Source organism: Bufo bufo, chromosome 8, assembly GCF_905171765.1.
Source record: "Bufo bufo chromosome 8, aBufBuf1.1, whole genome shotgun sequence".
In the NCBI taxonomy this organism is placed as follows: domain Eukaryota; kingdom Metazoa; phylum Chordata; class Amphibia; order Anura; family Bufonidae; genus Bufo; species Bufo bufo.
In genome coordinates this window covers 196,734,870-196,759,133 of record NC_053396.1, presented here as the reverse complement: position 1 = coordinate 196,759,133, position 24,264 = coordinate 196,734,870, and positions in this window count along the sequence as shown.

The following is a 24,264-nucleotide window of genomic DNA, read 5'->3' as shown; positions in this document are numbered from 1 at the left end:
AACACATGCGGTCATCATTGCTTGGCATCAAAAGGGCTTCACAGGCAAGGGCATTGCTGCTTGTAAGATTGTACCTAAATCAGTTTATCGTAACATCAAGTAGAGGGGTTCATTTGCTGTGAAGAAGACTTCAGGAAACCCAAGAAAGTCTAGAAAGTGCCAGAACTGTCTCATGAAGAGCATTGAGCTATGGGTTTTTGAACACTACCAGTACAAGGTTTACTCAGGAATGGCAGCAGGCAGGTGTGAGGGAATCTGCCAACGCAGTGATGCGAAGGCTTTTGGTGGATGGCTTCCAGCAATTATTTAACCCATTAACATTCATAAATTTTAATTATACTTATTAAAAGATTCAAAATAATTACGGACAAAACTTACTGAGAGTAAACTCAGATGATCTGTCACCAAAAGCACCAAACAAAGGATATAGGGGATAAGGGAAAGATATCCCTATTGTCTCACCCTAGTCTTGCTCAGCCCAGGGACAACCCCTGATGGTGGGGACTCCCTGTCCTCGAACCTAGGCTGGTCTATCCCTGGCTTGACCCTAATAAACTAATACTAGGGAATTGGAGGGTTAATAATATACAGTATAGGTGCTATAAGGTTGACAGTTAAACAAAAAGGTTGGGCTGAGCAAGACTAGGGTGAGACAATAGGGATATCTTTCCCTTATCCCCTATATCCTTTGTTTGGTGCTTTTGGTGACAGATCATCTGAGTTTACTCTCAGTAAGTTTTGTCCGTAATTAATTTGAATCTTTTAATAAGTATAATTAAAATTTATGAATGTTAATGGGTTAAATAATTGCTGGAAGCCGTTGATAACATAAAACCCTTGAATATTGCTGGTTTGAAATACTTTCCTATGGTTATGGCCAGTTTCCTTTCAGGAACCATCTTTACCGAGGCCCTGATCAATGAGGCAAAGGACGTGTTCTCAGATAGGGAGATTCCGGGACTAGGCACGACGGCCACCTGTAAGCAGGTCTTTAGTGATCTTTATAAAGACTACAAGGACAATATAAAATCATGGTGGGAAGTGAGATCCTTTGAGCAAGACTAGGGTGAGACAGAATAAGAAGAAACTGCTCGTAGAACGGTGCCTTTTACAGTGAAGCAAGGAAACTTCAGGACAGATTTAGGGGAAGGGGGCATCCACAGACGGTCTTAAATGAGGCCTTTAAAAATGCGCAACAGAATAACCGTGTAGACCTCCTTGTCCCAAAACCTAGGAATATGGAAAACATCAACCAATGCGTATTATTTCCACCTTTGACGTAGCTAATCATGAAATTTTGACTGTCCTGAAGAGATATTGGCCTATTTTGCGGATGGACTGTGACCTATCTGACGTTCTTACTGAACATCCCTCAGTAACATATCGCAGAGGAAGGAGTATAAAGGATCATCTTGTACATAGCCATTTTACACCTTTAGCAGGGAAAGGGACATGGCTAGACCGTAAACCGATAGGCGTCTTCCGTTGTGGCTTTTGTAAAGCATGTGACTATATGTCAACCGCCAAGACCGTCACGTGTTCCGTAACTAAACAGACGTTTGTGGTCAGGGACTTTGTCAATTGTAGAAGCAAGGGGGCTATTTACATCTGTCAGTGCCCTTTCCCTATGGACTATATAGGCAAAAACAGTCAGAGAACTCAGGAGATGGGTCTGCGAACACGTTAATCATATCATAAAGAAAAACGTGACACCTGTGGCTTCAAATATTAATGAATGTCATGGGGGAGATCCCAAGTGTCTGAGATTCTCAGTCCTTGAATTGATACCACCATCACCCCGTGGGGGCGACTGGGACAGGAAGATCCTTCAAAAGGAATGTGAATGGATCCATCGGTATCAGTCCCAGTCCCCCCTTGGAATAAACAAGAGACTTACTTTCTCCTGTTTTCTCTGACTGACACTGGGAATACAATATATATGCCCCCTTTTTCCCTCCATATGTACTGCATAATAAGTATCTCAATTGTATATTTTTTTGTAACTATGTATTGCGTCCCTCTTGTCTTTGCTGTGTCGCTGTCGTGCCGGTCCGGTTCTCTTTACTGGAACCAATGGGCCGGTATTAAATGATCTATCGGTGTTCCTTAACTGGCCTGGGTGCAGGAAGCATCCTAATTTTCTATATATATCGTAAATCATTGAGCATTATCTTTTCTCTGAGTATAACACACTCCTTCACATTAAGGATGTGCTGTGTTGGACAATACTATATCTGGGTGTTATAAACCATAAAAACTTGATTTGAAACAGATCGGTGTGAGTATTTATAGGGGGCACTCGGCATAGGAATTTATGGTCCTCTGCAAGAGAGGGGGCGATCTTCTTATTGTATGGACAACTAACTGTGAGTAACAAGATTCTGTCTGTTTGGAGTATCTATCAGCCCTTTTTGGCTCTTTGGTGACCACGGCCTTTAACCTCTACAGGTCAGGCGTACGTGGTATGAGGCCAACTGATACACTCTTGGAGTTTTGGAGCTGGTCCTGTGACCGTGAGTTTGAGTTTGCTATTGGGGAGCATTGGTGGAGGTCACAATCATGTAACATCGTGCGTTATACATTATATGCACTCTGTCTCTACAGGTATCTACACGGGAATCGAGCCAAACAGACCTCTGGCACTAATATACGCCTATCTGACTTGCCTATCTGTGCTTCTTTGTCCGAGACTAAATACGTTATCATGCCGTGGCCCATTCTATATCTTCCATATATCTGAATAGGATCATACAATAGTGGTTGCTAAGATATGATGCATTCACTAGTTGTGCACTATATGTGATATCTTAAGGTGGATGTATATTCATCACTGCATTCAAGAATATCCACCATTAGTGCACTGCATACGTCATTATGACATCACTAGATGGATTCTAGACATTCTTTGTTATACCTACCCCCTGATGATCCCACAGTGTGGGGGAAACGCGTCGGGGTATTATTTATAGTCCATTAGTAGACCCCTTTATCAATAGGGTCATTTTGTGTGTCTTGGGGTATTATTTATCTGTATGAGTATAATGTACAGTGTACCTAACTGGCTATAATTAGCAGTTTAAGGGTTGTATACACAGTCCATTAGTAGACCCCTTCATCAATAGGGTCTTTTTATGTGTCTTTTGTCGTTAATGTTGTATGTACCTTTTTGTTTAACTGTCAACCTTATAGCACCTATACTGTATATTACTAACTCTTCCCTGGTATTAGTTTATTAGGGTCAAGCCAGGGATAGACCAGCCTAGGTTCGAGGACAGGAAGTCCCCACCATCAGGGGTCGTCCCTGGGCTGAGCAAGACTAGGGTGAGACAATAGGGATATCTTTCCCTTATCCCCTATATCCTTTGTTTGGTGCTTTTGGTGACAGATCATCTGAGTTTACTCTCAGTAAGTTTTGTCCGTAATTAATTTGAATCTTTTAATAAGTATAATTAAAATTTATGAATGTTAATGAGTTAAATAATTGCTGGAAGCCGTTGATTACATAAAACCCTTGAATATTTCGTCATATTGCATTGCTGGTTTAAAATACTTTTGGTGGATGGGCTGGTGTCAAGAAGGGTAGCAAAGAAAGCACAAGAAAAGACTATTTTGCAGGACTTGGACTGCAGAGGACTGGGGTAAAGTTATTTCCTCTGATAAAACCCCCTTCAGATTGTTTGGGCCATCTGCCAAATAATTATCTGGAGAAGAAAAGGTTAGTGCTGCAATGAGTCCTGTGGTAGTCCAACAGTAAAACAATCTGAGATCATTCATCTGTGGGATTGCTTTTCAATCAAGGGAGAAAGCTCCATTCAGTGCATATGGAGCCAAGTAACACAGGCAAATGCTGTACTTGACTGTTTCTTTTGGCCTCATAGACGATGAATGAATTGAGTGGCACAGTGTATTGCTGCTCTTAAACTCCGCCTCACTGAGTTCATACAGAGTGGAGAAACCGGCGGGGGCATGGATACCCCATTCTAGTGATCGGTCGTGCCCCAGTGATAAGTCTCCCCAGCGATTAGACATTTATCACCTATCCTGGGAATAGGCAATAAAAATGTTTTTCATCAGATAACCTCTTTAAGGAACAGAATTCATATAATAAAAACTGGTTAATGTGAACCGAAAATTTACCACAAGATCAAAGTAATATTTTATTGTTCATTATCATCACACGTCTGAAGGCCATTTTTATATCTTTGTTTTTCAGGCTGTAGATTACAGGATTTAACATGGGTGTTAATGCGGTATAAAACAACATAAGCACCTTTTCAGACTCTAAAGTGACCGATGAGGTAGGTTTCAGGTAAAGACAGAATAATGTTACATAAAGGAGGGAAACCACAGATATATGAGAAGAACATGTATAGAAGGTTTTATATCTGCCGGAGCTGGAGTGGATTTGGAGAATGGTCCGGACGATGAAGACGTAAGAAGTAAGGGTGAGTGAGAAGGGCAAGACACCTACGAAAATCGACTCGATGTAAATGACGTGTTCCATTTTGAAGGCCTTGTAGCAAAGCAGCTTCATGATGACCAAAAGATCACAGAAGAAGTGATTGATTTCATTAGATATAAAGCAGCGGATGTCATAGGTAACTAATGTCACTGGAACACCCCCACAAAAACCAAGGACCAATGAAACTGTGGACAACACAGAGCAGACTTTGCTGTTCATGATCATGACATAATGTAGAGGGTTACAAACCGCCACATATCGATCATAACTCATGGCAGTCAACAAAAAAAACTCACAGCAGAGAAGAGCTACGTAAAAATACATCTGTGCAATACAGGAGTGGAACGAAACACTTTTATCCCCAAATACATACATAGCCAATGTCTTATGCATGGTGACTGTACTGTAACAGATGTCTAGGATAGAAAGGTGAGACAAGAAATAATACATTGGAGTGTGCAACTGGCGGTCATGGCAGATTAGCAATAAAATTGCTACATTTCCACTAAGAATTGTTAGATAAGTAACCAAAACCAAGAAGAAGATGGAAGTCTGCATCTGAGGTAAGTCACTAATACCTTTCAAGACAAAAAATTCTACCCATGTCTGATTTCTTTCTTCCATATTTTGCTCTGTTGATGAAATAAGATGTAATGCAAAAGCTAATAGCTATCAACACTTTACAAATGCAACAGTAACCACAAAATCTAAAAGAACAGTGTGCTGAATATGGAAATGTTTTATACCTCTAGATCTGCTTGACTATTGACCCTGATTTCGAATCGAATTTAAAGAAGTGAAATAATCTCTAGTTGTGTCTACGGTAGTGAAGTTGTAGTGATGGAAAGTTATAGAAATTGCTCAGGATTAAAATACATGTTAACATTCTCCCAAAAACTTTCATACTGATCTATAAGTTATGTCTCATATTGCAGCTTAGCTCCATTAAAGTACATAGGCAGAAAATCTATGTCACACACAAGTCATGGACCAGTTGGAGTGCTGTTTTTGGAAGCAAGCATGAGTGTTTTCCTAATTACACTCTTACAAATCACTTAACTTTTTCTAGCCATTCTTTTGCTTTTAACATCGGAGGATATTTCACCTAGCTTCACCTTCATTTAACCCCTTCCCCATCTCACATGGAAACCCCTCAAGCTCATCAACATTTGTTATATTTGCACTCTAGAATCCACGGACAGTGTGCGACAAACTCCCCTACATTGATGAGTTCTTTCTTACAAATTCTATTAACCTGCTGGCTCTCACTGAAACTTGGCTTCAGCAACCTGATACTGCCTCCCCGGCTGCTCTATCTTATGGTGGCATACATTTTTCTTATACCCCCAGATCTGAGAACATACAAGGTGGTGGAAATAGCATGCTTCTTTTCCCCAGAACACACTTTCCATGTTATTCTCCCAGTACCTTCCCTCCTATCCTTTGAGATACAGACCCTTAGACTCTTCCATCCTCTCTCCCTCAGAGTTGCAGTTATTTACTTACCACCCAGTTCATGGATCACTTTGCTGCATGGCTTCCACATAACTCTCATTTTGGGCAACTTTAGCATCCCCATAAACACCTATATCTCCTTGTTTCCCTGCCAACTTCTGTCTCCAAACTCTTTGCCTTTCACAACTTTCTAACTCAGATGCATAAACACAACCTGCTCTTCTTCCGGTGCTGCCCGGTCTGTCTCTTTAATAACTCTCCTCTCCTGCTATCTTACCACAACCTTCTCTCATTCACCATCAACAATTCTCATTCATGTCAGCACACTACTTCTCCATCACGCATTCAGAAATGTACATGCAACTGACCATCATACTGATAACTCGAGAGTTATCATTGTCCTCAATGTTTTCCCTCTCCTGTCATGAGCTGGCTACAAAAGACTATATGACACCCTCTTAAGCACCCTGGATGAAGTAGCTCCCTCTATACTCATACTGTCCACACATAGAAGAAAGCAACCTTGGCACACATCTCAAACATGTTGTCTCCAGTGATGCTCCATTAGTGCTGAGCGTCTATGAAGAAAAACTCATACATCAGAAGATTTCCTTCTATACAAACCTATGCTGAGACGTATAACTCTGCCATTCACCTTGCTAAACAGCCTGATTTCACAACTCTGATCTACTCACAAAAATTGAAGAAAAAAAAACATTGACACTTTTCAGTCCATTCTCAATGGGCGCCTACCACAGACCTCTGTGCTGAAAATCTGGACATCTATTCAAAGAGAAAATTGAAAACATCCGACATGAAATCGTCTTCCAGTCACTAAGTATCATTGATCCCCTTCCCTACTGCACCTCCCCTGGTTCACTTTCTACATTTGAAACAGTCACAGAAGAAGAAGTCTCCAGGCTCCTGTCTTCTTCTTGCCCTACCACATGCACCTCTGACCCTCTTCTCTCACACCTCCTCCAATGTTTTTCCTTAGTTGTTATTATTTAACTAAAATCTTCAACCTCTCTCTTATGCTATCTTCACCTGCACCACAACATTCAGTCATAACCCCATTATTGAAAAGCTTCTCTTGATCCCTCCAGTGCAACTAACTACAGATCTGTCTCTAATCACCCCTTCATCTCTAAACCTTTGGAGTGCCTGGTCTACTCTCTCCTCATCCAATACCTCTCTGTTAGCTCTCTTCTAGACCACTCACAATCTGGTTTCCAACCTCTATATTCTACAGAAACTGCCCTGTGTTAGGGCTAAAGCCTCATTCACACGTCAGTGTTTTCCCATTAGTCATGGTGAGCCAAAACCAGGATTGGAACCTCCACAGACATAACGTATAAAAGAAGGATCTGCATCTGTTCTGTGTTTATAGCCGCACCTGGTTTCGGCTCAAAATCACTGATGGAAATCACTGACCGAACACTGATATGTGATGGAGACTTAAGGAACTCCTTGGTATCCACCCTTAACCCTTTCAGCCCCTGGTGATTTTCCTTTTTTGCATTTTCATTTTTCACTTCTTGCCTTCCCAGAGCCATAACTTTTTTATTTTTCTGTTCATATAGCCATATAAAGACTTATTTTTTGAAGGGCAAGTTGTACATTTTATTGACACTATATACTATTGCTATTATGCTATTATGTAATAGAAAGCTGGAATGAAGTCCAAATGTGGTCGAATTGAAAAAAAAAAAAAAACACAATTCCTCCAATGTTTTATGGGTTTTGTTTTTATGGCATTCCCTTTTTGCAGTAAAAAAAAAAACTTTCACCTTCATTTTCCAGGTCAGTATGATTAAGGCGATGCCACATTTATATAGTTTTTCTTGTGTTTTAATACTGAAAAAAAAATAAAACATTTATTATTTTTTCATCGCCATAACATAACTGACCGCTATAGCCTTTATATAGGTAGTGTGAAAACAGACAAATGGTAGCGGGCAAAAATCTGCAAAGTCTGAAATTGACTTACAATGGGATAAAAAGATTTGATCCAATCAACCCCAGTTCACATTAGAATCAAAAAACTTCAATGTCCCAAATAACCTCATACGCTCAGCAAATAGCGGGGCAGAAACCACATGGACTCACCACTACTGAACAGGATATATGAGGTGACACAGTCCCCTTTTGCAGTCCTACATTCAATAATACTGTCCAGAAGTATTCCTATCTTCAGCTTCTTGTCAGCTCCTCCAGCGCAGATGTCCTAGACTTCCACACATTGAGCATGGAGCAAATTAGTCAGGTAGCAGAGGTTCTAAAATAAAGGAGGCAAAGGACGAATAGTGCAGACTGCCAGGGAAAATGTAAAGACACAGGATTTATTCTCCATACTCACAAAAGCAGCATTAAAAAACATTAAAATACATTATATCATAAATCACTTTGTCCTTTCCCTCTTTTACTTCAGAACCTCTGCTACCTGACTTGTTTGCTCCATGCTCAATGTGTGGAAGTCTAGGACAAGGAATGAGTGAACTTCTGTTTTCAAGTTCGGCGTACAAGGTTCGGGTTAGGCCTCTTTCACACGGGCGAGTTTTCCGCGCGGGTGCAAAGCGTGACGTGAACGCATTGCACCCGCACTGAATCCGGACCCATTCATTTCTATGGGGCCGTGCACACGAGCTGTGGTTTTCACGCATCACTTGTGCGTTGCGTGAAAATCGCAGCATGTTCTATATTCTGCGTTTTTCACGCAACTCAGGCCCCATAGAAGTGAATGGGGCTGCGTGAAAATTGCAAGCATCCGCAAGCAAGTGCGGATGCGGTGCGATTTTCACGCACGGTTGCTAGGAGACGATCGGGATGGGGACCCGATCATTATTATTTTCCCTTATAACATGGTTATAAGGGAAAATAATAGCATTCTTAATACAGAATGCATAGTACAATAGGGCTGGAGGGGTTAAAAAAAATAAAAAAATTATTTAACTCACCTTAATCCACTTGATCGTGCAGCCCGGCTTCTCTTCTGTCTTCTCCTTCTTTGCTGTGCACAGGAAAAGGACCTTTGATGACATCACTGCGCTCATCACATGGTCCATCACATGATCCATCACCATGGTAAAAGATCATGTGATGGACCATGTGATGATCGCAGTGACGTCATCAAAGGTCCTATTCCTCAAAGAAGAAGACAGAAGAGAAGCCGGGCTGCGCGATCAAGTGGATTAAGGTGAGTTAAATTATTTTTTATTTTTTTTAACCCCTCCAGCACTTTGCTAATTCGCGGATATTTCGAATATAGCACTATAAATTCGCTATTTCGAATATTCTTTTTTTTTTTTTTTATTGTAATATTTTTTTCTTTCCCACTTCCCAAAAGTAGTTCTTACCTGTCCTGAGGATTCCTGGCTTCCTGGCTGCTCCAGTCAGTGCCCGTTGCCGCTTCTGCCGACTTCCGTGCTCATGGAGCGTCCCCATCACCATGGGAACGCCTCCATACTAGAATGTACTGTCGGATGTGAGAACTATGTCGAAATCGCAATTCGATTATTATAACTTGAATTAATCGAATTGCGATTTCAACTTAGCACTGCTATATTCCATATTCGTTAACTTCGTTAATTCTAGCAAGCTGACCCATTAGAAACACAGCTCTAAGTTGAAATCGCAATTCGATTATTATAACTTGAAGTAATCGCATTGCGATTTCAACTTAGACCTGGTTTACTATGGCTGGCTTGGTAGAATTAGCGAAGATGACGAATATGACAAATGTATTCATCATATTCCTCAAAACGAAGATAACAAAGTATTCTCCATCTTCGTTTTAGCTCCATATTCGTCAACTTCGCTAATTCTAGCAATCAAATAGGAAAGTTGACTATAGAGACAGCTGTGTTTAATTCGCTATGCGATATTACTTTGCTTTTTTTTAAATAAATAGAATAATTATAATAATTATCAAGCATTATAATTATTTTATTTATTTAAAAAAAAGCTAAGTAATATTATCGCATAGCGAATTAAACACAGCTGTCTCTATAGTCAACTTTCCTATTTGATTGCTAGAATTAGCGAAGTTGACGAATATGGAGCTAAAACGAAGATGGAGAATACTTCGTTATTTTCGTTTTGAGGAATATGACGAATACATTCGTCATATTCGTCATCTTTGCTAATTCTAGATATCAAACCAATAGGAAAGTTACCTTAAGTTAAAATCGCAATAAGCGATTATTTAAATCGCATATTATTCGCGATAACTAGAATAATGACGAATATTCGTTTTCAAAGAATATGAGACGAATATTCAAGCGAATATTCGCGAATTTCGTCGAAATCGAATATGGCACCTCCCGCTCATCACTCATTAAGAATGCTATTATTATAACATAATAAAATCTACACAACACCTAACCCAAACCCGAACTTCTGTGAAGAAGTCGGGGTTCGGGTCTGGGAACCAAACATGCCGATTTTTCTCACGCGCGTGCAAAACGCATTACAATGTTTTGCACCCGCGCGGAAAAAACGCAAACATGGAACGCAATCGCAGTAAAAACTGACTTAGTTTTAGTGTCAAAATCGCACCATTTTCCCTGAATGCATCCGGCCCCAATCCGCAACGCCCGGGTGAAAGGGGCCTTACCTAAGAATTCATAACAGAGTTCTTAGGTAACCCGAACCCGAACCTTCTACGCCGAACTTGAAAACTGAAGTTCGCTCATCCTTATGTAGGACATCTGTGCTGGAGGAGCTGACAAGAAGCTGAAGAAAGATACACTTTTGGACAATATTATTTAATGTTGGGCTGCCAAAGGTGACCATGTCACCTCATATATCCTGTTCTGGTAGTGGTGAGTCCATCTGGGTTCTGACCCGCTATTACCTGAGCGTATGAGCTTATTTAGGACATTGCAGTTTTTGGCATTCTGTAGTTTTTATTGATACTATTTTAGAGTGTGTATGTTTTTTGATTACTTTCAGTGGTCATGCTGTTTTGCGGATACTGACCATGTGCATTCTGCATTTTGTGGAATGAAACATCCGGCCCATAATAGAACAGTCCTATCCTTGTCCGTCGTGTGGACAAGAATAGGACATGTTCTATATTCTTGCAGGGCTGCGGAACAGACCTACAGATGTGGACAGTACACGGTGTGCTGTCTGCGTCTTTTGCAACCTCATTGAAGTAAATGGGATCGAACTGGGACAGAACATAAGTTTGTCTTCATGAGCCCTTAAAGGAAATTTGTCAGGTTTTATGCTGCCCTGCCATTTAAACCAGCTGCTGATTTGCTCAAATCTATATTGAACAGCTCCAGCATTACGGCTCGGTCAATCCAAGTAAGTGACCCAGTGTGACCCTATCTGGGCTGTATTTTGACGGATCTTTGTAGAGATCAATCTATAAAAATTACAGTAAGGCCTCATTCACATTTCTGTTTTTAACTGACGTGTGCTGTCTGCATTTTCTGCAGACAGCACATGTGCCCATTGATTTTAATATGTCTGTTCGTATATCAGATTTTCAGCACAAATCTTATGTTTTCTCATCTTTTTTTTTTTTTTTCATGCAACCATTATTTTATTATTGTCCTCATCCGTTTAAAATGACAAATGAAGTGACTTTGCAGTAGATCATATCTTAAAGTTTGCTAAGGGTTACGGTCACACGGTCAGGTTTCTGCAAGTAGTTTTGGAAGAACCCAGAACCAGAATTGAATTAAAAGAGGAGAAGCCATATCTGTCCTTTAGGCCTCTTGCACACGATCGTATGGCTTTTCCAGTATTTTGCGGTCCGCAAAAAATTGATCTGCAAAAAATACGGATGACGTCCGTGTGCATTCCGTTTTTTGCGGAATGGAACAGCTGGCCCCTGTCCGTTATGCGGACAGTAATAGGACATGTTCTATCTTTAAACGGAACGGAAAAACAAAAATACCGAAACGGAAGGCATACGGAGTACCTTCCGTTTTTTTTTGCGGATCCATTGAAATGAATCGTTCCGTATACGGTCCGTATACGGAACACAAAAAACGGAACAGAAACGGAAAAAAAAAACGTTCGTGTGCAAGAGGCCTAATGCTGTCTCTCCTTTTATAACCCACATCAGATTTTGCTATCTAAGGGCTCGTTCACACAACCTTTGGTGTCCCGTGCTTGTCCTGTGAACCACAAATTGCGGACCGCAATGCACGGGCACCTTCCGTGGGGCAGGCGCATTGGGGATCGCAGACTCATTCACTTAGATAGAGCATGTGCTATCTTTTTGCGGCGCGGAGGCACGGAACCGAACCCCAGAAAGCCCTCCGTAGTGCTTCCGTAGTGTTCCGTTCCGTGCTTCCGGATTCCGGATTTGCGGACCCATTGAAATAAATGGGTCCGCATCCGTGATGCGGAATGACAATGGAACGGTGCCCGTGTATTGCGGATCCGCAAATGCGGTCCGCAATACGGGAACGGGACACCAACGGTCGTGTGAACGGGCCCTAAAACCTGACTGTGTGTCCGTACCTACATTTTGTTTCAAAAGCCCCTATGAGGACCTTGGTGTGTCCATGACAGCAAACAAACCCCGTGCAGTCTGATTCTGCAGCCATACCCTCTTCTATCTGTCCTTTACTTCTTGCTAACCGACCAAATGTACAGTATAAGTTTTGGGACACATGAAAGAAAACAGGACTGCAGGATTAGGCCTCATGGACACCACCGTATGTACTCTGGGGTCTGCAAAACCCGTATCTGTAATTTACAGATGACGTCCACGTGACATCCGTGTCGCATCAGTTTTTTGGGTTTTTTTCTGGACCCATTGACTTGACACTTGACATATTCTATCTCTTTTTGTGGAATGGACATATGAATGTGGAAAGCACATGGATGATGACACGTGAATGTCTGTTCTGCAAACCTATAGATGTCCTCTACTTGTCCGCAAAATGTGGACCACTGATCCATAGAAGGCAAGGGGTCCAGAAAACAGAACTGGATACAATGCAGAGGTCACATGGACGTCATCCGTATTTTGCAGATCCGTATTTTGCGGGCTGCAACATTCTAACAGCAGTGTGCATTAGGCCTTAGACTATACAGGATTTGTTTATTCTATGTTACCATGAAGCTGCATAGGTAGGCAAAAAATAAATTTAAATCTATTAAAAAGTGGCTTTATTTTTTATTTTAGAGGCATTAAATCAATAAAGAAGGTTGTTTGCAATGGTGCACGTAGCCTCTAATTAGAAGAAAATGGATGAGATAAGCCTTACTTAGCAGGAGCACACTGTAATAGTCCTGCTCAGTTCCCATTACAGGGGACATTAGGCTGTACACACACCTGTTATTTATGCTGCAGTCCTAATAACGTTTTTGAAAAAAAATGTATTCAGTCATTTTTTATTTAGTCATTTGCACAAAAACAATAAAGAATCACATCAGACGTTGCAGAAAATAAACACATAAAATGCCATGTAAATACAGCTGAAACAGTATTGCAGAACACGTACATTGAAAGGAATGGGTTGAGGAGGATGAGAGGGTTAAATTTAACTGTATTTTTTACCCATTTTTCAGCTGTCAGGTGTATTTTTCGCTTGCAAAGTACAACAAAAAAATTTGTGGGACAAATCATATGTTACTGTCGGTCTCTATGAATTTTGGGAACCTTGCTAGTTGCGAGGCTACTTTCACACTTGCGTTAGGTGCGGATCCGTCTGGTATCTGCACAGACGGATCCGCAACTATAAATGCAAACGATGGTATCCGTTCAGAACAGATCCGTCTGCATTCTATGTAAAAAAAATAGTCTAAGGCCTCTTTCACACGGGCGTTGCAGGAAAAGGTGCAGGTGCGTTGCGGGAACATGCGCGATTTTTCCGCGCGAGTGCAAAACATTGTAATGCGTTTTGCACTCGCGTGAGAAAAATCGCGCATGTTTGGTACCCAAAACAGGTCCACAGGTCCTTTTCCTGCAATCAGCAAAGAAGGAGACAGAAGAGATGCCGCGCTGCGCGAGCAAGTGGATTAAGGTAAGTTTAATTTTTTATTTTTTATTTTTAACCCCTCCAGCGCTATTTTACTATTCATTCTGTATTCAGAATGCTATTATTTTCCCTTATAACCATGTTATAAGGGAAAATAATAATGATCGGGTCTCCATCCCGATCGTCTCCTAGCAACCGTGCGTGAAAATCGCACCGCATCCGCACTTGCTTGCGGATGCTTGCGATTTTCACGCAGCACCATTCACTTCTATGGGGCATTGCGTTGCGTGAAAAACGCACAAAATAGAGCTTGCTGCGATTTTCACGCAACGCACAAGTGATGCGTGAAAATCACCGCTCATGTGAACAGCCCCATAGAAATGATTGGGTCCTGATTCAGTGCGGGTGCAATGCGTTCAACTCACGCATTGCACCCGCGCGGAAAACTCGCCCGTGTGAAAGGGGCCTAAGTCTAATTGTTAGTCATACGGATCCGTCCTGACTTTACATTGAAAGTCAATGGGGGAAGGATCCGTTTGCAATTGCACCATATTGTGTCAACGTCAAACTAATCCGTCCCCATTGACTTGCATTGTAAGTCAGGACGGATGCGTTTGGCTCCGCACGGCCAGGCGGACACCAAAACGCTGCAAGCCGTGTTTTGGTGTCCGCCTCCAGAGCGGAATGGAGGCGGAACGGAGCCAAACTGATGCATTCTGAACCTTATCCATTCAGAATGCATTGGGGATGAATGGATCCATTCGGGGCCGCTTGTGAGAGCCCTCAAACGGATCTCACAAGCGGAACCCCAAACACAAGTGTGAAAGTAGCCTTACCACTATATTTCTGTTACATAGGCATCAAATTCCAAAATAAAATAAATAAATAAAATCACAAAAATAAAATTTTTGAGGGTGAAGTCGGACAGTCGTAGAGCAGTATGTTCTCAAGAAACAATGACTATGCTGCAAAAAGATATTATACTATGGTACCTACCTAACAATGTGCTATATGGATAATAAAGTGTTACCTGCTCTGCCAGTGCCAAGATCGGCACTATAATTCATCTCCAATCTACATATTTATATTAAAAAGACTCTCAAAGGGAATTGGGACTCTGGAGGCAAATTCATCCAAACATGATTTCATCAGTTATCACAAAGGCTGCACAACTCAAGAAAAGCTGGTTTAACATTTTGTAATATCTCTCTTAAAGGGGTTGCAATAAAATAGAAAACATGGGTGTTTCTTTTATGTCATGTTCATCAGTCACATGGCCTAGGCACAGCTCAGTTCCTTTCAAGTGAATGGACCTGAGCTGCAATACCGAACACAACCACTATACAATGTACGGCACTGTGAGTAGAGATGAGCAAATCGAAGTTGACGAAGTGGAATTCGCTCCGAATTTCAGGAAAAATTGGATTCGTCCCAAAGTCGAATTTCTTCGCGCTTCGTGGTAACGAATCATGTTTTTTTTTAAATGGCTGCTGCACATGTTAGAAAGAGGAAGTAAGAAGCCCGGGAATGAGGGATCACCCATAATGCTGTGCAGCCAGTCAATCAGCAGATAGCCTGCCCCTGTGATGTCACAGCCCTATAATAAATCTCCTCCTGCCCGGTCTCCGCCATTTTACAGTGAACTTAGTGCAGGGAAAGACTTTATTCCACAAAAAATAATTTTGAGCAGTTCAGGGAAAGATTATTGACAGTGTAGGTATATAATAGGGAGGCATTTTCCACTATAGGGAGAGAGCAGGGACCAATTGCACAGTGTAAACCCTGGGTAATAGGGGCTAATCTATTACACCTTGCTGCACTACAAAGTGCTCTAATACTACAGATTTTAGGGTGTTTAATTTTTTTTCTTTATAAGTACATCCATTCATCCTTGATTCTGGGGTGAAATTGCTGCCTGATACTACACATTTTAGGGTGCTCACGTTCTCATATATAAATACATCTATTCATCCTTGTTTCGGGGGGTGAAATTGCAGCCTAACACTACTGCTCTTTTGCACTTACAGTTACTGTTACAGTACAGTATGTCCGACAGACAGGTGACATGCCCTTCTAAGGGAACGGGCAGTGGCCAAAATGTTTCTGGAAATGGCAGAAGTAGCAGCAGAAGAAGGGAGCAGCAGTCGCAGCGACAGGCTGGAGCTGCCAGTGTCATCCAGCGGTTGTGTTTTGACCAGCAACCCAGTTGTCCTTGAATGGTTTACTCGGTCTTCTACCTCATCTCAAGTGACATCAGACACCCCCAGCCAGGAGTCGGTGGGTTCTTCTGATACCACGCTTAGTTGGCATGGCCCGGGAACAAGCTCTGTGCCCCCACCTGTCCAGAACCTGCCTATTTCATTTTCTGTTCCTTCTCCTTAGGAAGTATTGTATGCTGTTGGCTCAGCTCTGCTTTTCAGCGAGGACAAGCTTCTAGAAGACAGTTAGCAGCTACTCCCCAGACAAGATGTGGAGGAGAGATCCATTGCTTCCTCCAGTAGGCGGGCAAGTAGTAAAGATGAGTAGTGATGGATGAACATCGGCCGGGTCGATTCGTGAACGCTATTGCATGAACGTGATCAAATGTTCGCGAACCGCAAGTTCGCGGCAGACCCCATTCACTTTAATGGCAGGCGAACCTGAAAAACATTCAGGTCATTATTGCAGCCACCAAATACGTACAAGAAGTGCAAAAATCGTCCCACAACATGGACAGTGACATACCAGAGGGGGATCAATGGCAAAAATTCCCATAAAAAATATTTATTTTAATCAGGGGCCATTTTTATGTGTCTTAAAAGGAAACTATCAAAAATGTGGCCTGCTGGAGCCTAGAAAAAACTTCTTTTAGTCCCCACGGGAGTACAGGCCCCAAACATTAGGCATTCACCGGACAGAAAACATCAAGTGATTATGTGGCTGGAGGTATATTAGACGGTCATTGGATAACAATTTTGCTTCAGGCCAGTGAAGTACAGGCCCCAAAAATGATTCATTCAATGTACAGAAAATAAAAAGTGATTATGTGGCTGGAGGTATATTAGACGGTCATTGGATATCAATTTTACTGCAGGCCAGTACAAAAAAACATATCAAATACATATGTTTAAAAGAACTAAAAATATAAAATTTGATTAAAAACATGGCTAACGAAATCCCCCCTCTTGATAATAGGTGACATTCAATAACACGTGGTCGTCACAGGTGTTGAATTCCTCTAAGGCCCCAACAATTAGGCATTCACCGTACAGAAAAGATCAAGTGATTATGTGGCTGGAGGTACATTAGGCGGTCACCGTATATCAATTTTACTGTTGGCCAGTTAGATTACAGGCCCCAAAAATTATGCATTCACTGTACATAAAAGATCAAGTGATTATGTGGCTGGAGGTAGAGGCGGCTCTTCCATTAGGCCACTTAGGCGGCCGCCTAAGGCCTCGCGCTGGTGGGGGCCTTGCTCTGGCTCCCACCCGACACCGCCGCAAGTACGGAGCGTCCTTAGGTCAAAACATTCCAGGCCCCGAATGCTATTCCCCACCCCCATGTACTTTTCTGTCCACTAATCTGCTTGGCTGCTGCGCCGTGCGGTCATGAATTCAGCCACTTGAGAGCGCAACCCAATCGTGCGGTGCGTAATCCCGCGAGACCCGCGGGAGGTCACGGGTCTCGCAGGATTACGCACCGCAGGATGGGGTTGCGCTCTGAAGTGACTGAAGTTGATCTCATGCCCGCGCAGCAGCTTAGCAGATCAGCGGACAAGTACAAGGTAGGGGGGAAATTTCATAATATGAAGCAGTGTGTGGGCAAATTTGTGAGGCAGTGTGGCGGACAAATTACTTAATGGGGGCAGTGTGGTGACAAATTACTTAATGGGGCAGTGTGGCGGACAAATTAGTTAATGGGGGCAGTGTGGGGGGCAAATTACTTAATGGGGGGCAGTGTGGGGGGCAGTATTACTAATGAGAGCATTCTAGAAGGGAATTACTATTGGTGGGACTATGAGGAGTACTATTACTATGGGGGCACTAATATTTCTTCAGGATAGTATTTGGGGGTATTAGGAGGCACAGCGAGCAGCAGGATAACACTGTGGGGACTCCAGGTTGGGGGATAATGATAGAAAAGTGAGGAATCTAAGATGTCTGTGTGTCACACTCTGCAGAGACGAGGCAGCCGAGAGAAGTTGTCTGGACAGAAGGGAGAAGATGATGAGAGAGAAGATCTACATCCGAGGAGACGTCACCTGGAGGCCCTGGATGTGACAGGTATGTGCTGCTGTATGGCAAATACAGCAAAATGCGGTGTGTGGGGGGAGGGTCGATTTAGAGAACTGGGCCAGGGTTAATGCAAAGTGTTAATATGCACTCTGAATATAAGCCCTGTACTGTGTTGTCACTGTGCATATTAACCCTTTACTGTGATGTCACTGCATATTAAAGGTGTACTCTGGGATAGGAAAATAAATCCCCTATTCAAAGGATAGGAGATAAGTGTGTGATCGGGAAGGTCTGGCCGTTGGGATCCCCCACGATCTCCTGTATGGTACTCCGGATCTCCTTGTGCCCAGAGCGGTGGTCAACACTGCCCCTCCATGTATCTATGGGAGAGCCGCAGATACAGCACTTGTGTATCTCTTGACCACACCACTGCTCCGTGCGGTGGTTGACACAGCTTATTTCTTGAGGACTGAGCCGGGGCGCCGTACGGGAGATCACGAGCATCCCAACAATTTTCATGGGGGCCTCATGTTCAAGTTTCGCCTAAGGCCTCACAAAGTCTAGAGCCGCCTCTGGTGCTCCGCCCCTTGCTGCGGTGGGCAGTAGGAGGCGTACTGTCTAGAGGACGGCCGCTCCGCTTTTGCACCCTGCTCCCTCTTCTGCTGTGCTGGTCGCTCTGTTTGACCACCTCCTCTTCCTCCGAACTACATTGGTCATTCGCATGACCTTGATTCCATGTGGGGTCGAGGACCTCATCGTCCTCCACATCATTTTCCACCCAGTCTTCACCCCTGACTTCCTTGTCTGTCTGCACACTTTCGAAAGCCCCAGCAGTTGGCACCTGCGTTTCGTCATCATCCGAGACGTGCTGCGATGGTCCTCCCATGTACTCATCTTGAAAAATAAGTGTTTGGGCATCGGTACACTCAATCTCTTCCACTTCTGGGGCAGGGCTAGGTGGATGGCCCTGGGAAACTCTGCTAACAGAGTCATCAAAAAGCAGAAGAGACTGCTGCATGACTTGGGGCTCAGACTGCTTGGCTGATTTGCAAGGGGGTGAGGTGAAAGACCGATGGACATCGGCTGCAGGTGCCAACTGTGGTCTTTCAGCAGGAGACTGGGTGGGAGACAATGTCAAGGAACTGGATCCACTGTCAGCAACCCAATCTACTATTGCCTATACTTGTTCAGGCCTCACCATTCGTAGAGCAGCATTAGGCCCGACCAAATACCGCTGCAGGTTTTGTTGCCTACTCGCACCTAAGTAAGGGGTTTCACTTGTCCGTGTAGCTGGCACAGATCTACCACGTCCTCTCCCTGCAAAAGGAGCTCCACCAGCAGCACCACGACCTGGGCCACATCCCTTATTTGACGCTCTCCTCATATTTTTTGAATTTAGGATCTTGCCCTAAATGGGTGTTTAATTAATAGTAGAAAAGAACGACAGTATGTAAAGGGTGTATCTAACACGGCCTGAACCAGACTAGGCCTCAATTAAAGATTTCTTTGCACAAAAAGGCTGTATTTCAAATGGCTGTATTTCAAATGCCTACTTCAAACCCCTGTATGTAGAGGGAGGATCACACACGCCCTGAACCAGTGTAGGCCTGAAGTAAATATATCTTTGCACAAAAAGGCTGTATTTCAAATGGCTGTATTTCAAATGCCTAATTCAAACCCCTGTATGTAGAGGGGGGATCACACACGCCCTGAACCAGTGTAGGCCTGCAGTAAATATATCTTTGCACAAAAAAATCTGTATTTAAAATGGCTGTATTTCAAATGCCTAATTCAAACCCCTGTATGTAGAGGGGGTATCTCACAAGGCCTGAACCAGTGTAGGCCTGAATTCAATACTAGTGCACCAAATGGCGGTATTTAAAATCTCAGTATGTAACCCAAATGTATTAAGGGTTTATCTCACAATGACAGTTGCATCAAAGGCTGCCAACAAATTTTTTGTGCCCAAATGAGTGTTTGTTTAAAAACTGAATTTGACAGCAGTATATAAGCCTGTAATTTCACACGTGCTGATGCTGCAAGGCCTGAAAACAGTGTTTTTTGTCAAAAGAGTGTGTTTTTCAAACCCCAGAAAATGGTGGGTGTATTTCTACCTTAAATTGCACACTGACTAATACAGATGCTGTAGATTGCCAAAAATGTCTTTTTTTGCTAACAGAATTTGAAAGTTGTATATAATAAACTTGAATTTAACACTTGCAGATCTTGAAAATACTGTTTTTTGAAGAAAATAAAAAGTGTGTTTTTCAAACCCCAGAAAATGATGGGTGTATTTCTACCTTAAATTGCACACTGACTAATACAGATGTTGTAGATTGCCAAAAAGTCTTTTTTTGCTAACAGAATATGAAAGTTGTATATAATAAACTTGAATTTAACACTTGCAGATCTGGAAAATACAGTTTTTTGAAGAAAAAAAAACTGTTTTTCAAACCCCAGAAAATGATGGGTGTATTTCTACCTTAACCACCTCAGCCCCCCTAGCTTAAACACCCTTAATGACCAGGCCACTTTTTACAATTCTGCACTACACTAATTTCACCGTTTATTGCTCGGTCATGCAACTTACCACCCAAATGAATTTTACCTCCTTTTCTTCTCACTAATAGAGCTTTCATTTGGTGGTATTTCATTGCTGCTGACATTTTTACATTTTTTGTTATTAATCGAAATTTAACAACATTTTTGCAAAAAAATTACATTTTTCACTTTCAGTTGTAAATTATTTTTAAAAAAACGACATCTATATATGAATTTTTCTCTAAATTTATTGTTCTACATGTCTTTGATAAAAAAAAATGTTTGGGTAAAAAAAAAATGGTTTGGGTAAAAGTTATAGCGTTTACAAACTATGGTACAAAAATGTGAATTTCCGCTTTTTGAAGCAGCTCTGACTTTCTGAGCACTTGTCATGTTTCCTGAGGTTCTACAATGCCCAGACAGTAGAAAAACCCCACAAATGACCCCATTTCGGAAAGTAGACACCCTAAGGTATTCGCTGATGGGCATAGTGAGTTCATAGAACTTTTTATTTTTTGTCACAAGTTAGCGGAAAATGATGATTTTTTTTATTTTATTTTTTTCCTTACAAAGTCTCATATTCCACTAACTTGTGACAAAAAATAAAAACTTGCATGAACTCACTATGCCCATCACGAAATACCTAGGGGTGTCTTCTTTCCAAAATGGGGTCACTTGTGGGGTAGTTATACTGCCCTGGCATTTTAGGGGCCCTAATGCATGAGAAGTAGTTTGAAATCCAAATGTGTAAAAAATGCCCTGTGAAATCCGAAAGGTGCTCTTTGGAATGTGGGCCCCTTTGCCCACCTAGGCTTCAAAAAAGTGTCACACATGTGGTATTGCCGTACTCAGGTGAAGTTTGGAAATGTGTTTTGGGGTGTCATTTTACATATACCCATGCTGGGTGAGATAAATATCTCAGTCAAATGCCAACTTTGTATAAAAAAATGGGAGAAGTTGTCTTTTGCCGAGATATTTCTCTCACCCAGCATGGGTATATGTAAAATGACACCCCAAAACACATTGCCCAACTTCTCCTGAGTACGGAAATACCACATGTGTGACACTTTATTGCAGCCTAGGTGGGCAAAGGGGCCCACATTCCAAAGAGCACCATTTGGATTTCACCGGCCATTTTTTACAGATTTTGATTTCAAACTACTTCGCACGCATTTGGGCTCCTAAAATGCCAGGGCAGTATAACTACCTTACAAGTGACCCCATTTTGGAAAGAAGACACCCCAAGGTATTTCGTGATGGGCATAGTGAGTTCATGGAAGTTTTTATTTTTTGTCACAAGTTAGTGGAATATGAGACTTTGTAAGAAAAAAATATATAAAAATCATCATTTTCCGCTAACTTGTGACAAAAAATAAAAAATTTATGGAACTCGCCATGCCCCTCACGGAATACCTTGGGGTGTCTTCTTTCCAAAATGGGGTCACTTTGGGGGAGTTATACTGCCCTGGCATTCTAGGTGCCCTAATGTGTGGTAAGTAGTTTGAAATCAAAATGTGTAAAAAATGACCTGTGAAATCCTAAAGGTGCTCTTTGGAATGTGGGCCTCTTTGCCCACCTAGGCTGCAAAAAAGTGTCACACATGTGGTATTGCCGTACTCCGGAGAAGTTGGGCAATGTGGGGTGTCATTTTACATATACCCATGCTGGGTGAGATAAATATCTCGGCAAAAGACAACTTTTCCCATTTTTTTATACAAAGTTGGCATTTGACCGAGATATTTCTCTCACCCAGCATGGGTATATGTAAAATGACACCCCAAAACACATTCCCCAACTTCTCCTGAGTACGGCGATACCAGATGTGTGACCCTTTTTTTCAGCCTAGATGCGCAAAGGGGCCCACATTCCTTTTAGGAGGGCATTTTTAGACATTTGGATCCCAGACTTCTTCTCATGCTTTAGGGCCCCTAAAATGCCAGGGCAGTATAAATACCCCAAATGTGACCCCATTTTGGAAAGAAGACACCCCAAGGTATTCAATGAGGGGCATGGTGAGTTCATAGAATTTTATTTTTTTTGGCACAAGTTTTTTCTCACAAAGTCTCCCTTTCCGCTAACTTTGGACAAAAATTTCAATCTTTCATGGACTCAATATGCCCCTCACGGAATACCTTGGGGTGTCTTCTTTCCGAAATGGGGTCACATGTGGGGTATTTATACTGCCCTGGCATTTTAGGGGCCCTAAAGCGTGAGAAAAAGTCTGGAATATAAATGTCTAAAATTTTTTACGCATTTGGATTCCGTGAGGGGTATGGTGAGTTCATGTGAGATTTTATTTTTTGATACAAGTTAGTGGACTATGAGACTTTGTAAGAGAAAAAAAAAAACAATTTCCGCTAACTTGGGCCAAAAAAATGTCTGAATGGAACTTTACAGGGGGGTGATCAATGACAGGGGGGTGATCAATGACAGGGGGGTGATCAGGGAGTCTATATGGGGTGATCACCCCCTGTCATTGATCACCCCCCTGTAAGGCTCCATTCAGATGTCCGTATGTGTTTTGCGGATCCGATCCATGTATCCGTGGATCTGTAAAAAACATACAGACGTCTGAATGGAGCCTTTACAGGGGGGTGATCAATGACAGGGGGGTGATTAGGGAGTCTATATGGGGTGATCACCCCCCTGTCATTGATCACCCCCCTGTAAGGCTCCATTCAGACGTCCGTATGTGTTTTGCGGCTCCGATCCATGTATCCGTGGATCTGTAAAAAACATACAGACGTCTGAATGGAGCCTTACAGGGGGGCGATCAATGACAGGGGGGTGATCAATGACAGGGGGGTGATCAGGGAGTCTATATGGGGTGATCACCCCCTGTCATTGATCACCCCCCTGTAAGGCTCCATTCAGACGTCCGTATGTGTTTTGCGGATCCGATCCATGTATCCGTGGATCCGTAAAAAACATACGGACGTCTGAATGGAGCCTTACAGCGGGGTTATCAATGACAGGGGGGTGATCAGGGAGTCTATATGGGGTAATCACCGCCCTGTCATTGATCACCCCCCTGTAAGGCTCCATTCAGACGTCCGTATATGTTTTGCGGATCCGATCCATGTATCTGTGGATCCGTAAAAGAATACGGACGTCTGAATGGAGCCTTACAGGGGGGTGATCAATGACAGGGGGGTGATCAGGGAGTCTATATGGGGTGACCACCCCCCTGTCATTGATCACCCCCCTGTAAGGCTCCATTCAGACGTCCGTATGTGTTTTGCGGATCCGATCCATGTATCCGTGGATCTGTAAAAAACATACGGACGTCTGAATGGAGCCTTACTGGGGGGGTGATCAATGACAGGGGGGTGATCAATGACATGAGGGTGATCAATGACAGGGGGGTGATCAATGACAGGGGGGTGATCAGGGTGTCTATATGGGGTGATCACCCCCCTGTCATTGATCACCCCCCTGTAAGGCTCCATTCAGACGTCCGTATGTATTTTGCGGATCCGATCCATGTATCCATGGATCCGTAAAAAACATACGGATGTCTGAATGGAGCCTTACAGGGGGGTGATCAATGACAGGGGGGTGATCAGGGAGTCTATATGGGGTGATCACCCCCCTGTAAGGCTCCATTCAGACGTCTGTATGTGTTTTGCGGATCCGATCC